The 13838-nt window shown below is 30.5% G+C and overlaps 1 pseudogene; it reads right to left on the bottom strand.

The window, feature by feature from the left end:
* Positions 1-13838, bottom strand: part of LOC149518648 (receptor-like protein kinase FERONIA) — a 51083-nt pseudogene that overhangs the window by 14600 nt on the left and 22645 nt on the right.

Here is a 13838-nt window from a genome sequence, read left to right as displayed (position 1 = left end):
CTCATTCCATTTACTGTTAAAGTTATCTTGAGCTTGGCGAACTTTGCCCCAGTCTTTGAGGGATCTTCAAATGTCTTTGATCTTTCATTCATGTGAACCATTTGACCTGGATCTTCCTCTACCAAAATCACCCTTTCAGGTTTTCAATTTGAGTTTTCTCATTTTTTCATTCATTCATTCTTTTTTTTTCTTTTTTTTTCATCATTTTTTCTCATTTTTCATCCATTGTTAATATCTTTCATACATCAAACTTTAAAGTAATGTAGCATGATTCCATTGCTTTATCATGAGTATACCTTCGCTCAACATATGATCATTCAAGTTGAGTATTCACACTTGATTCAAATGAACTTTTCAAGGTTGTAATGTAGGCCAATGTGAAGGGTCATAAAAAAAATGGATATAATAGGCTCAAAACATGTATTAACAAGGTTCAAAACCAAAGGATCATTTGATATAACTTGGCATTTTGCCCCACATCGTTTCACTACTTTTTCTTTTTTCACACAAAGAATTCTCATTACCTTGCCCCAAGTCATGTGTGGCATTTATTTTTTTTATTTTTTTTATTTTTGAGACCTTTTGTGATTTTTTTCAAAAATTGCCCCCAGGTGTAGAGGGTGATCATTGATTGGGGTTCCTCCGAAAAATAAATCATAATAGGCTCAAAGGGGTAGCAATAAATGGTTTTTCAAATGGTAAAAGAAAGATGGCCATTTTTCATCTCAATTGTGAATACTTTTCTTAAACATCATCTATTGAACAAAGCTCATGATCCTGTATAAAAGATTACATATCTTTCACCTTTGGTAATGGCTTACCCTTTTTTTTTTGCTCAAATCATCTCCTCATATTAATATGGATGAGTTCTCAAAATTAAATCTCAAAATTATTGTTATCATTGTCTAAATATTCATCATCTGAAATTTAAAAATGGGAGTATAAAGTTATGAAAGGTAACAGAGCATGGAGTAATGGTCAAGTGAAAGAGAAAAATGTAATGAAATGCATTAACTTGCCTTTATTAAGATGATAACAAGTGAAATCATATTGCAAAAAAAGAAATCTAACATTACTCGAAAAGAAATCTTAAAATGACAAAAAAAAAACCTTCAACCAGCCTTATCTCCATTCTTAAAAATTATCCCCCTATATGATCAGGTGAAGAATCTCTATTGACATCTTGCCTCTCAATTCATTGTGACTCTCCGGATCCCTTCTGTTCTTGACTTTCACTCAGTACGCTAACATTAGGTGTTGGTACTTTTTCCTGATCAAAACTTACCATTCCATCATTGATCAACCATTGTACCTTATGCTTTAAAGTAGTGTAATTTTTAGTAGAATAGCCAGTAATTCCATAATGGTAATCGCAGCGGGCTGTAGGATCATACCACTTTGGATAGGATGGTTTAAGCGGTTCCACATGGCTGGGGGTAATCAAATGGCTATTATAAAGTTCTCGATATAAGTTTGTATAAGTCATAGGGATTGGATCAAATACAGGTTTTTCTCGAGTAGTCCGTTGTTCTCATGAACCACTTGTTGGGTTAATAGGGCAAATTTGGGTTCTTACAGGAGCTTGAATGTTAAGGCTATATGTAAGATCTTGAGGGTTAAAAATTGATCGATATGTGGATGAATAAGGTGGTTGTGGAGCTAGCTGGTATGGGTAGGATGAGGCATTATTCACAGCAGGATAGTATGGAGAGTAACCTTGGGATGGATAGGGTTGATAACCCCTGAATTATTGTCTATCAAAGCTCACAGCTTGAACTTGAGCTTCTTTCTTTTCTGATTCCTTCTTGGTTTTTCTTTCTTTCAACTTACCATTTTTAATGGCACTTTCAATAATTTTTCCAGAGATCACCATGTCAGCAAAATTCTTTGTTGCATTCCCTATCATCTTTTCATAATAAGGAGACTTTAAAGTGCTGACAAATAACACTGTAGTTTTTTTCTCAATCAGAGGAGGTTGTACTTGAGAAGCAACATCCCTCTACCTCTGGGCATACTCTTTAAAAAACTCATTTACCTTTTTCTCTAGATTCTGTAAAGACAAACGATCAGGGGCCAAATCGATAATATGTCGATATTGACTGATGAAGTCATGTGTCATATCGCTCCAAGAGCGAATACTAGTTTTGTCCTGCTGAACATACTATCTGGCCACTGAGCCTGTAAGGCTATCTTAAAAGACATGCATTAAGAGTTTTTCATCATGAGCATAAGCTGCCATCTTCTGACAATACATGGTGATGTGAGTTCTGGGACACTTTGTACCATCATATTTTTTAAATTTTGGTACTTTGAACTTATGGGGAATAACCACATCAGAGACTAGGCAGAGCCCAGTAGCATCTACTGACCCATAAAAGCTAAATCCTTTCACAGCCCATAGCATTTGCTTTAGCATACTAATCTTGGAGCTTTCCTGAACTTCCACTCTTATCTTTTTTTTCTCCTTCTCCTTTAAATCATCTAGATCAGGAATTGGTTCTGCTGCCTTTTCAGTGAAGATAGGATTTACGTAGCTATTATACTGCCCTGGGTTAGAAGCTGATGGCATTCTAGGATATATTGGATATGCGAAGTGTTGTGGTGGAACATCTTGAACAGACTGGGCTTGAGGTGGGCCAAAACTTAGAGGATATAAAGGGTCAGCCACTTCTTGCAGCGAGGGAACTTGTTGGCTTGTATTTTTTTCAACTATTTTTCCTTTATTCATGTTATTAAGAGCCTTCAGAATCTTGCTGAGCTCACTTTCAATCTTCTCTTGTGCTTTTTCTATCTTTTCAAATCTATGAGAATTTTTCTGCTCCATTTGTCTTGCTCTGAATCTTGTGTTGTATCAATGGGTAAGGTTCTCGCTAGATGGAGCTATCCTTAGACCTTGAGTACCATACTTATGATTAGAAATGTTATGCTATGCTTTATGTATGATGCTTTGATGCACGAATGAAATGTATATTTTTCTGAATGAAATCTAGTATGAAATAGATGCAAATGATTGTGTTAAAACATGATCATGAAAATAATGCATATGCATACAATCAGACAAACAACATAGTTAGTTTTATGGATGAAATGAAAGTGATGCTGATGTATAATATTACATATGATAATGAAAATGATACACAAAGTTAAACAATTAAAATGATTAGATAAACACCCTTTTTGTGTCTTAATTTCAGGGTATATTTATCATTGGGTAGAAAGGGCTCTATCCTAGGTTTAGGCACTCTTAAGGTTCACTATATGCGATTTTAAGGTCAAAGTCTAAAGGTCTTCAAATTGTTCCTTACATCCTTGTCCATCACAGACTAGTAAGGCACCTTAATCCTCAGCCATTACAGGCTACAAGCGGAAAAGGTTCAATTTGAGTGGCAGTATTTCGCTAGCCACTGCGGAGGCATTAGACCTCACGAAAGCAATAGGTACTTTACTCCCTCCTAGAGGGATGGAGCTCGGGTGTAGAGCTCATGTTATGCACATGCATATGAATGACATAATTAACAAAGTAAATAAACATGAATGAATAATAACACATATATACAAAAAGGTTCAATTTTATTAGGCTTTTGGATAACACAGATTATTTGCTAGCCTGACTCTCAAAGTCCCCAGCGGAGTCGCCAAGCTGTCATAACGTCTAGATCCGGAGATCTATCGGTAGACATTGACTTAAGGGAGTCGCCATCAATATTTTTTTATCTAGGTGCGATTGGTCACCTAAAGAATTTGTCCTTTCAGGGAACACCTAAGTTTAAGGGTCCCTAAAATAATAGGTTCAGATCTACTAACCATAATAGGGTTCGGGAGTTCGGTTACGTGTGAGGAAGGTTATAGCACCCTCACAACGCCATCAAGAGATGGTACCAGCTTAAATTTGTGTCATCCAATGAGCCTTAAAATTTTATCAAGTAATTAATTATTGGAAATTATTCTCAATTGACTCTAATACTTTTAGCAAAAAATTGAGAAAATTCTCTCACCTCAGGAGTATGCAAGAAAACTATTGTTTCACTTGCAGAGGTTCCATCGTCGGATTATTTAACATTAAATAAAAAGAAAAAAAATGATTGTTTTTGTGCAGAGAAAATTGATACTTTCAACTTTTTCCCAAAAATATTTTTTTAAAGATTTATTTTTAAGGAAAATTGATACTTTCAACTTTTCCTCAAAAATTGATTTTTTGAAATTTATTTTTTAAGGAAAATTGATACTTTCAACTTTTCTCCAAAAATATTTTTTGGAATTTATTTTTAAGGAAAATTGATGCTTTCAACTTTTCCACAAAAACCCTTTTTTTGAAATTTTATTTTCAAAGAAAATTGATACTTTCAACTTTTTCCCAAAAATATTTTTTGGAATTTATTTTTAAAGAAAATTGATACTTTCAACCTTTCCTCAAAAACCCTTTTTTTTGAAATTTTATTTTTAAGAAAAATTGATACTTTCAACTCTTCCCTAAAAATATTTTTTTGATTTTTAATAAAAGTGAAAATAAATAAAAATAAAAAAAATAAAGAAGAGTAAAACAAAAATAAAAATAAAATAAAGATAAAAAGAATATTTAATAAACCTAATCTAATAAATAAAAAAATAAACAAATAACAAATAAATAAAAAAAATTCAAAAAAAAAAACCTGAAGCAGCTCGGAGTACGGCTCAGTTCAGCTCGGCTCAAGGAAGAGAAACGGCTCGGAGAAGCAGCTTGGGACCCCGGCTCAACTCGACTATCGGCTCGGAGGGGGGAGACACGCGCGGGTCAGAAAGCAGGTTGACGCTCGGGTCAGGTCGGATCTCGGTAAAACGCACAGATCCTCTGGGTCACTTAAGGCAAAAACGACGTCGTTTTGAGAGGGTATATAAGACTCTTCCCTCTGTTTTTTGGCAGAAAGCTTCTCCCCTCTCTCTCTCTTTTTCTTTTTTTCTCTCGTTTCTCTCTAAACGGTCGAAGAACTTCGGTTGAATATTCATCGAATTCTAGAAAATTTCATCGGAATCTGAGTTTTTCACCGAAAGTTGGTCGAAAGTTGGTCGAAAAGTTGGTTAGTTTTTGGGATCCTTCATCGAAAACTGGGCAGCTCACCGAAAACTTCAAAGTTGGCTGGAATTTTCGTCGAAAAATGTAACTTTTGTTAGAAAATTCAACCGAAATCTGAAATTTTCCAGAAATTCCCAGAAAAAAAAATCGCCAAAAATCTTCAAAAAATTTCTGCTAATTCATTGAACACTTCTAAACATTTTCTTAGCCTTCTATACGCCCCTTTTCTCTCAAATCAGTAGCTTTGCTCACTGTTTTTTTTTCTGTGTCATTTGCTTCTGTGTTCTATATCTATTTATAGGGATTGATCTGAAGAGTTTCTGATCAATCCCTATTCTTTTTTGGACGGGGATTCAATTTTTGAATCCAATCTGGACTCTTATGATTGAATCCCAATCCAATTTCCAGCCAGATAAATAAAAAAAATAAAAAAAATTAAACAAAAATAAATCAGATAAATAAAAAAATTAACAGATAAATTAAAATTAAATAACAGATAATTACATAAATATTAACAAAAAAAAGAAAAAAAATAATAAAGATATATACATATTAATAAATACATAAATACCTAAGATAAAAAAAATAATAAAAGAAAAGAAAAAAATATATATACATATATAAAATAATAATAATAAAAATAAAAATAAAATAAAAATGTAAAATACAAAAAATAAAAATAAAATAAAATAAAAATGTAAAATACAAAAAATAAAAATAAAAAATATATATATAGACTTACCCATTTGGACCAGGCCTGGACCAAATTGGGTGTCTACAGCATCTATTGGCCCATAAAATTCTATTTCTTTAATGGCTCTAAGCCTTTTTCTATGAGGTCTATCTTTTGAGAACCAGAACTTTTTTTAATTCAACAGACCTTATCTTCAGGTTTTCTTATTCCTTGAGATCATTAAGATTTGAATCTTGTGTAGGATTAGATGTCTTGACGTTAAGAATAAGGGAAATGAGAGCATGAGTAGCAGGTGTCATCATCTCAGTCTACATATAAAGATAACTTGTAGTAAATGGCATTTGGTGCTAGGCCCTTTAGGATATATGTGCTGAATATAGGCCAAAATTAAAGGATATAATGGATTAGTCTCATTTTGTATTACCACCTCTTCCATCACTTTCCTCATCTTGCTAATGTTTTTCAACAATTTGGTAATAGTTTCCAACTGCCTTTTCAGTTCTTCTTGTGCTTTCTTTAGCTTTTGGAGTTGAAGAGTGTATTCTTCTTCCATGATTATTGCTTGATATCTAGTGTTGTAGCACTTAGATTATTTGAAGATTGAGCTATACTTGAATCTTGATTTTTCATAATTTTTAAGAATTGGGATAATTTATTATAATGCACTTTGGAGAGATGTTTATATATGAATGCATGAATGCATGAATGCAATAAAGAGGATTTTCCACATAATAATTTTTAACAAAGAAAATTTTTATTGAATTGAAAGTTATTTCCAACTAAATCTAATATTGCATCTATGAAAAGTCTAAAATTTATTATGGAAAGAAATCTCTAATTTGTTGATATTGGCTTTACATTTCATTAAGGAAAGCAATGTGCCACACAAAGTACTCAAGGGTAACTTCATTTAAGCAACTCTTTCTATCTTCCTTTAGAGGCAAAATTCAAAGTTTGCAAGATTTTGGCTACCTTTATGAAGGCATCAGTTTCAATATATGAGAGCTCCATTTTACTAAGTCTAGAAGTGGCTAGGATAAATTGTTGATAGCTTTGTACCATGACGGGAGAATAACTCACTGCACCCAAAAGGCCTAAGAGAGAAACCCAAAGCTTATCTTCACAACCATGCAACATTGGTCTATAAGGCATCGAAACAGCTCTCTATATCACATTTTAGCTAACGAGCTTACATAAAAATAAGATCCATGCTTCCTTGGACTTTTATGTAAGATTTTCACAAAATTCTTTAATAGGAGTGCTTGAAGTGAAATAGGGCCTGTGAAATTTACCACCATTATTTTTTATATGATTTTTCATCCAAATGGTTAACAATTGGGCATATAGAGTAAAATGACCCTTTCCATTTCAGCAGCTATAATTTAAAGATCTAATAGTGTCAGCCAAAATTAAGGGAATATGGTTGATTTGGTAACCAAATTGATCAAAGAAATCCACCATTGCAACATTAATAAAACCAATTACTTTTGGAAATACCATCATCCTATATAAAGCCAATGCCATCAAATCCATTCCTCTTTCAATGCTTAAATATTTGGATATAAAGTCACTAACAATAGACCAAGGAATACCAACACTTTCACTTTTTTCCTTTTACCCAATTATCAACAGTTTGGATATCTATGGCCATCATTTGAGTAGCTTTTTTTGGTAACTAGTCTTTTTATTTTTCCAATATACCTTATTAGGATTGGAAAGATCCAAGTGAATGAGAGTTGAATATTCTTCAATAGTTGGCACCATGTCAACCTCATTCAACATAAAGCAATGATATCAAGGTTCCTAAAATTGAACCATGACCCTAATAAGCTGATCATCAACAAGGATTGAAAGAAGTAATGCAAGGTCCCCAAACTTCTTTTGGAAAGTCTCTTTGGCATTAACACTCCATTGGTTCCAAATACTAACTTTTTTAAGATTGAGATGTATTTTGGCAAATAGAGTAGTTGCATAATTGGCTGGGAAATAATCACCTCCTTTAAGTTGAGCTTCCCTGGGCTTTATTCTCAGGCACATAGGGAACTTTGATAAGCTCTTTATGGATATAATTAAGATTCTTTTTGTTAAGATTGTTTTGTGACAAACACTCCTTATATAAATCTAATGATCTATGCATGTACAATAAAGTGAAGAAAAAAAAGGTTAGTTAACATAATATAATATATGTAAATAATAACAAAACATAAAAGATTAGTATGCAAAAATATATACAAATAATAACATAAACTTACAAGAATAATAAATGTCCCATCATGTGTCATATTTATGTTTTTTCTAAGTAAAGAGAGGGTAGGGCTTTAGCTTAGGTTTGAATCCTTAGAGTTCATGTACATGCTGAGTTCAAAGACTTAACAATCTAAAGGCTACCAAACTGTTCCCTACATCATTATCCATTATAAACTAGTAAGACATCCCAATCTTTGCCTATCATTATAGGCTAAAATGGAAATGGTTTAATTTGAGTGAGAGTTTTTGTTAGTTCATATGAAGGTTATTATCTCAAGAAAGTGTAGGTACTTGCTCCATCCTAATTAAGGATGAAGCCTAAGTATAGAGCTTATGCATGAATGCAAGTGTAGTGTGTAAAAGGACATGCTGAATAATCAAATAAATAGGTGTGAATAAAAAGATAATATCTACAAAACAAACAAATGAGAATTCACAAACAAATAAGTTAGTCCATATAAATAATTACATAATAAAAACTATCAAAGTAAGGCTTAAGACAACACTAATGGCTTGACTCTCTAATGTCTCTAGTGGAGTTACCAAACTGTCATAATGTTTAGTTTGAGAAAACTACCAATTAGACACAAAAATCATGGAGTCGTTACCGATCTGTTTTTACCTAGGTGTGATTGGCCACCTATGTGAATCTATCCTTTTTAAGGTTATCCTAAGCCTAAGCTAAAGGTCCATAAAAAGAATAGGTTTTGGTCTACATCAATAAAACTAAGGTTCAAGAGTCGGGTACGTGCGAGGAAAGTATTAGCACCCTTTTACACTCAAAATTAGTACCAAATTAATTATGTGCTATCTAAATTAAACCTTAATCAAAGATGATTTTATCATACAAATCAAACAATTCCAATCTTTTTATTTATTTACAAACATGGTGATACAAAAATTCTATCAAAAATATCAAGTAATCATGCAATAAATATTAAATCATACCATGCAAAAATTATCATATAAATATATTATAAATCATACCCAATATCACGTAATAATATCATGCCTAGATCATACTAAAATATTCATGCAAGAATGTCATGCAAATATGTTAATTATCATGCAATAATAACAATAATGTAAATATATAATATCATACAAATATATTATCATGCAATAATATAAAATACCATACAAATATATTAATAACCATTCAAGCAAATATATAATCATGTAATAAAAAATAATCACACAAATATATTAGTAATTGTGTATAATCATGCAATTATGCACACAATAAATATAGAAACATGCAATTAAATATCATTCAAATATAATATTAATCTTGCGATAATATATATAATATCACATCATGCAACAAATATAAAATCATACAATAATAATAACAAATAACTATGGAAATAAATATATTAATAATCATATAATCACACAAATAAATAAATTAATAATCATGCAATTAACAATGTAAATCATGCAAATAAACATATAATTAAATATATAATCATACAAATAATAATATTAATAATTATACAAATAAACATGCAATTAAATATATAATCATACAAATAAAAATATATAAACTATGCAAATAAATATATAATTAAATATATAATCAAGCAAATAAAAATATATAAACCATGCAAATAAATATAAAAATAAGAGTAAGCAATTAAATATTATAAAAGTTATGCAAAAATCACAAAACAAAGAAAGCAAATATTACCTCAATGAATCACAAGTTTCAATAATTTTTCACCTTTCAAAAACTGATGCTTCATACTATAAATCTTAGTCTTCTTTCTAAAAACTCAAACTGGACCTTCTTGTAAATTTTTTTGCTTGATTGCTTCTTCCTTATTGGTTTAAAACTTTACTTAAATTTTCTCTCTTGCCAATGATTTTTGTTTGATCTTGAAGTGAATTACTTTAATGCTCCCTTTTTGATCTTAGATTTAAGGTCTTTTATACAGGAATTGAATCCCTTCAATTTGGGAGAAATTAATTCAATTGAATCTAGGATTTCTTTTCAAAATTTATTCTTTGTGTAATCTTTCCTTTTCAATAAATTGAACTCCAAGTCTTTCCAAAACTATTCATATAAACTTCTTCACGAAGATCTCTATTCAACAAAGCATTTTTTACATCCATTTGTGATAAAGCCCATCCTCAAATAGAAGCAATAGCTATAAGAGTTCAAATAGAAGTCATTCGAGCTACAAGAGCAAAGGTTTCTTCATAGTCAATACCATATTCTTGTGTAAATTATTTTGCAACCAACCTAGCTTTATATCTCTCGATATGCCTATCTGATTTAGTCTTTACCTTGTACACCCACTTACAACCCACTATAGATTTTTCAAGAGGTAAATCAATAAGATCCTAAGTATGAGTTTTCTCTAAGGCATCTAATTCTTCTTTATAGCTGCTTACTAAAGAGGATTAGAACTTACTTCACAATAAGATTTAGGTTCAATAATAGAAAGAATTGTAGATAGAAAACAATGAAAATAATGATAACTTTATGAAAGAATTCGCTCATATGTTGAATGTCTAAGTTATGGGATAGACGGTTCTAACGAATTTGACAGTAGTAATGCAAGATTGCTTATGGTAGAGCTTGTGATGGGACAAGCTTCATTTGGATGAATTTGCTGAGGAGTTGGAGAACTATGGACATATGAGAAGATTGATTAAAGTTATTTAAATCAACAAAAAGATCAAAAAAGATAAAAGGCTCATGAAGATCATTAATAGATCTGAAAATGAGGCAATGAATACATCAAAATATTTTCCCAAAAAGTAACATGTTGAGAAACACTAAGCTTTCATGCAATAGGATCATAGCAACAATATCCTTTTTGTCCAATACCATACCCTAAAAACACACAAATTGTAGTTTTTTAAGATAATTTATCACACTAAACTTTAAGAAATGAAACAAAATATGTAGAACCAAATGAAGCTCAAAATAATTAGGAGTATTGTTATATAAACGTTTAAAAGTAGAAAATTCACCAATGATAGAAGAAGGAATACGTTTTCTAACACAAACTGAAGTAAGTGCAATTTCCTTTTAATATTTCTTAGGAATCAATGAAGATAACAGCAAGGCTCTAGTGGTTTCCATGATATGATGATGTTTTCTTTCAACAACACCATTCTGTTATGATTTATCAGTACAAGATGACTTAAGAAGACTACCTTGAGAAACAATAAACTTTTTAAATTACTTGATTGATATTCTCTAGTAAAATCAGCATAAAAACATTTAATTATTTTAGAAAGCTGTATTTTGATCATGGTAGAAAAATCTTGATAAATTTCAAGTAAATATGAATAATGCTGAAACAAATAAATCAAAGTGTACCTCAAATAATCATCAATAAAAATAACATAATATCAAGAACCCCCCATAGTAGGTAAATGAGATAGGCCCTGTACATTAGAATGAACGAGATAAAAAAAAATAAAAAAAATTGATTCACTTTTATTGAAAGGTAAAGCAAACTATTTTGCTATTTACAACTGATACAATTATTGGACGTTTTTTTACTTAACTTAACCAAACTTACCACTAGATACCAAATATTGAAGTTTAAAGCAAGAAACATGTCCTAATTTACAATGCCAAAGTGAAAAATATTAAAACTTTTGAACACCAAAAACTAATAAGGATTTTCACACAAAATAATGATCAAATTGACTAAAAGGATGATATGACACATGTAAGTTTTCTAAAACAAATAATCTTCCAATTTTATGCCCTGTCCCAACAATTTCCCTATCAAGGAATCTTGCACCACACAACCATAAGAGTGAAAAATGACATTAAGACCTTGATCACATAATTGACCAACAGATAGCAAATCATGGAAAGTGATGGAACCAAAAGAACAATATCAAAAGAAACATTTTGATAACATGAAACAGAGCTAACGTGAGTACTAAAAATATTTGAATCATTAGCAATATAAATAGAAGGTGAACAGGTAATATGACTTAAAGAGTCAAAGATAGAATTATCAAAAATCATATGATTAAAATCTCTAGAATTAATGATCCAATCATTAGAATTAGTACTTATAGTACTTGACAATGCAGATGTAAAAGAATTATTATCCATAGAGTTGTTACTCATACTAGAAAAAACCTATTGAATATTCTTTTGAGTTTGACCTACAGTGGAGTGAAAGTTAACATTAAAAGTTTCTATAGATGACATCACAATAGCAACTCACCCCATTTTATACAAGCCAAAATTTTTTTTCAATTATGGGTAATTATGCTTTGTATGTTCTAATTTATGACGGTAGTAACATTCAATTTTAGAAAAATCCTTTTGTTGAAATCAGCCAACTAAATTAAAGGTAAAATTTTTTGGACGTACAGCAACTACTAAAACAGTATCATCCTTTCCTTTGGATTGATTGAGGATCCCTTTCCTAGTTTTTTTGGCCACCATTTCTGACAAAACAACATCAACAAAAGAAGAAGGGACACAATGTAGAATAGAAGCATGAATGGACTTCAAATTATCTTAAGGTGCCATTATGAATTATGCAAGATAACTTCCTTCTTTATATAGTAATATAATTATGCATCAATAGTCCATTTAGGTTCTATAAAATTTAATTGATCCTAAATAATCGACATTTTAGAATAAAAATTAGAAATTGATTGTCCTTTTCTCTGTTTCAAAGTAATAAGATCCATCTCAAGTTTATATCTTCGAGCAAAATTAGTTTGAATATCATGTTTTTCAAGAAAATCCCAAACTTCCTTAGTAATTTCAAATTCCTCGTGTTGCATACTAATTAAAGGAGCAACAATATTAGCAATCCAAGTAACAATTTTGCTATTGTTAATCTCCTATTGTTCATATTTAGATACAAAATTTTCTAATTTGTCAAGAGCTCTCGGACATTTTTTATCACCTGTAACATATTTTCAAAGTCTTTTTCCTTTAAAAAAGTTTCGCATCAAATAAGACCCATAAGTGTAGTTTGTTCCATCTAATTTTATTGTAATAGGCTATGATGATTCTGAGAAAGCCATGAAAAAAAACAATTCAAAGCCAATACACTAATCAACCTATAACAAGCCAATAAACTAATCAATTCGCAACAACTGAAATAAACAAGTCAATTACACAGGTGAGTAATCCAGAATCAATAAAGTATTTAGTCAACCTGTAGCCAATGAATAAAAGTAGGAAAAGGCAAAGGCAATTCTAATTTCACAAAACCCAAGCTATAATCAATGGCATGAAAACCAATTCCATAAAATGACAAAAAAAAAAAGCCAAATGCAACAACCACTTATTAAGGAAAAAAAGTTCAAACAATAGCAAATTAAAGTGACTTGAAAAAAACAGAAATAGCAGTCACCGAAAACTGTAATACCATGATGACTTGAAGAATGAAAAACCAATATTATTTTTAGGGTTGTAAAATATACTATTGTGATTGCAATTTTTAGAAATCGTATTAAAATTTTGAAATTTTGTTAAATTACTAAATAAAACGTAGTTTTGTAAAAAAACTGATATTAATTTAGCAAAAAATTGATATTAATTGCAATTATGATTAAAAACAATTATAAAAAATTCAGCTAAACTAGATTTGACAATTCGTATATTCATATTATTTAAAATACTGATAATTCATATATTTATATCACGTTTTATACAAAAATTATATATTATAGTTCGCATTGATACAAAAACATGAAATATATATATTTTTGTTTTGTTAAACCTATTATGGTTTTTGCTAAAATTTTAAATCATGTCAACTTCGTATCTTTTATTCGTGTTATTTTCATATTGTATCATCATATTGTATTTGAGATTGTTAGGCCTACCCTAAACAACTGAAGTTA

This window comes from Durio zibethinus, chromosome 5 (genome assembly GCF_047325235.1).
Source record: "Durio zibethinus cultivar Kanyao isolate XHJ-2024 chromosome 5, ASM4732523v1, whole genome shotgun sequence".
NCBI classification, from domain to species: Eukaryota; Viridiplantae; Streptophyta; class Magnoliopsida; order Malvales; family Malvaceae; genus Durio; species Durio zibethinus.
Note: the sequence above shows the minus strand (reverse complement) of the source record. Positions and strands in the feature narration are given on the sequence as shown.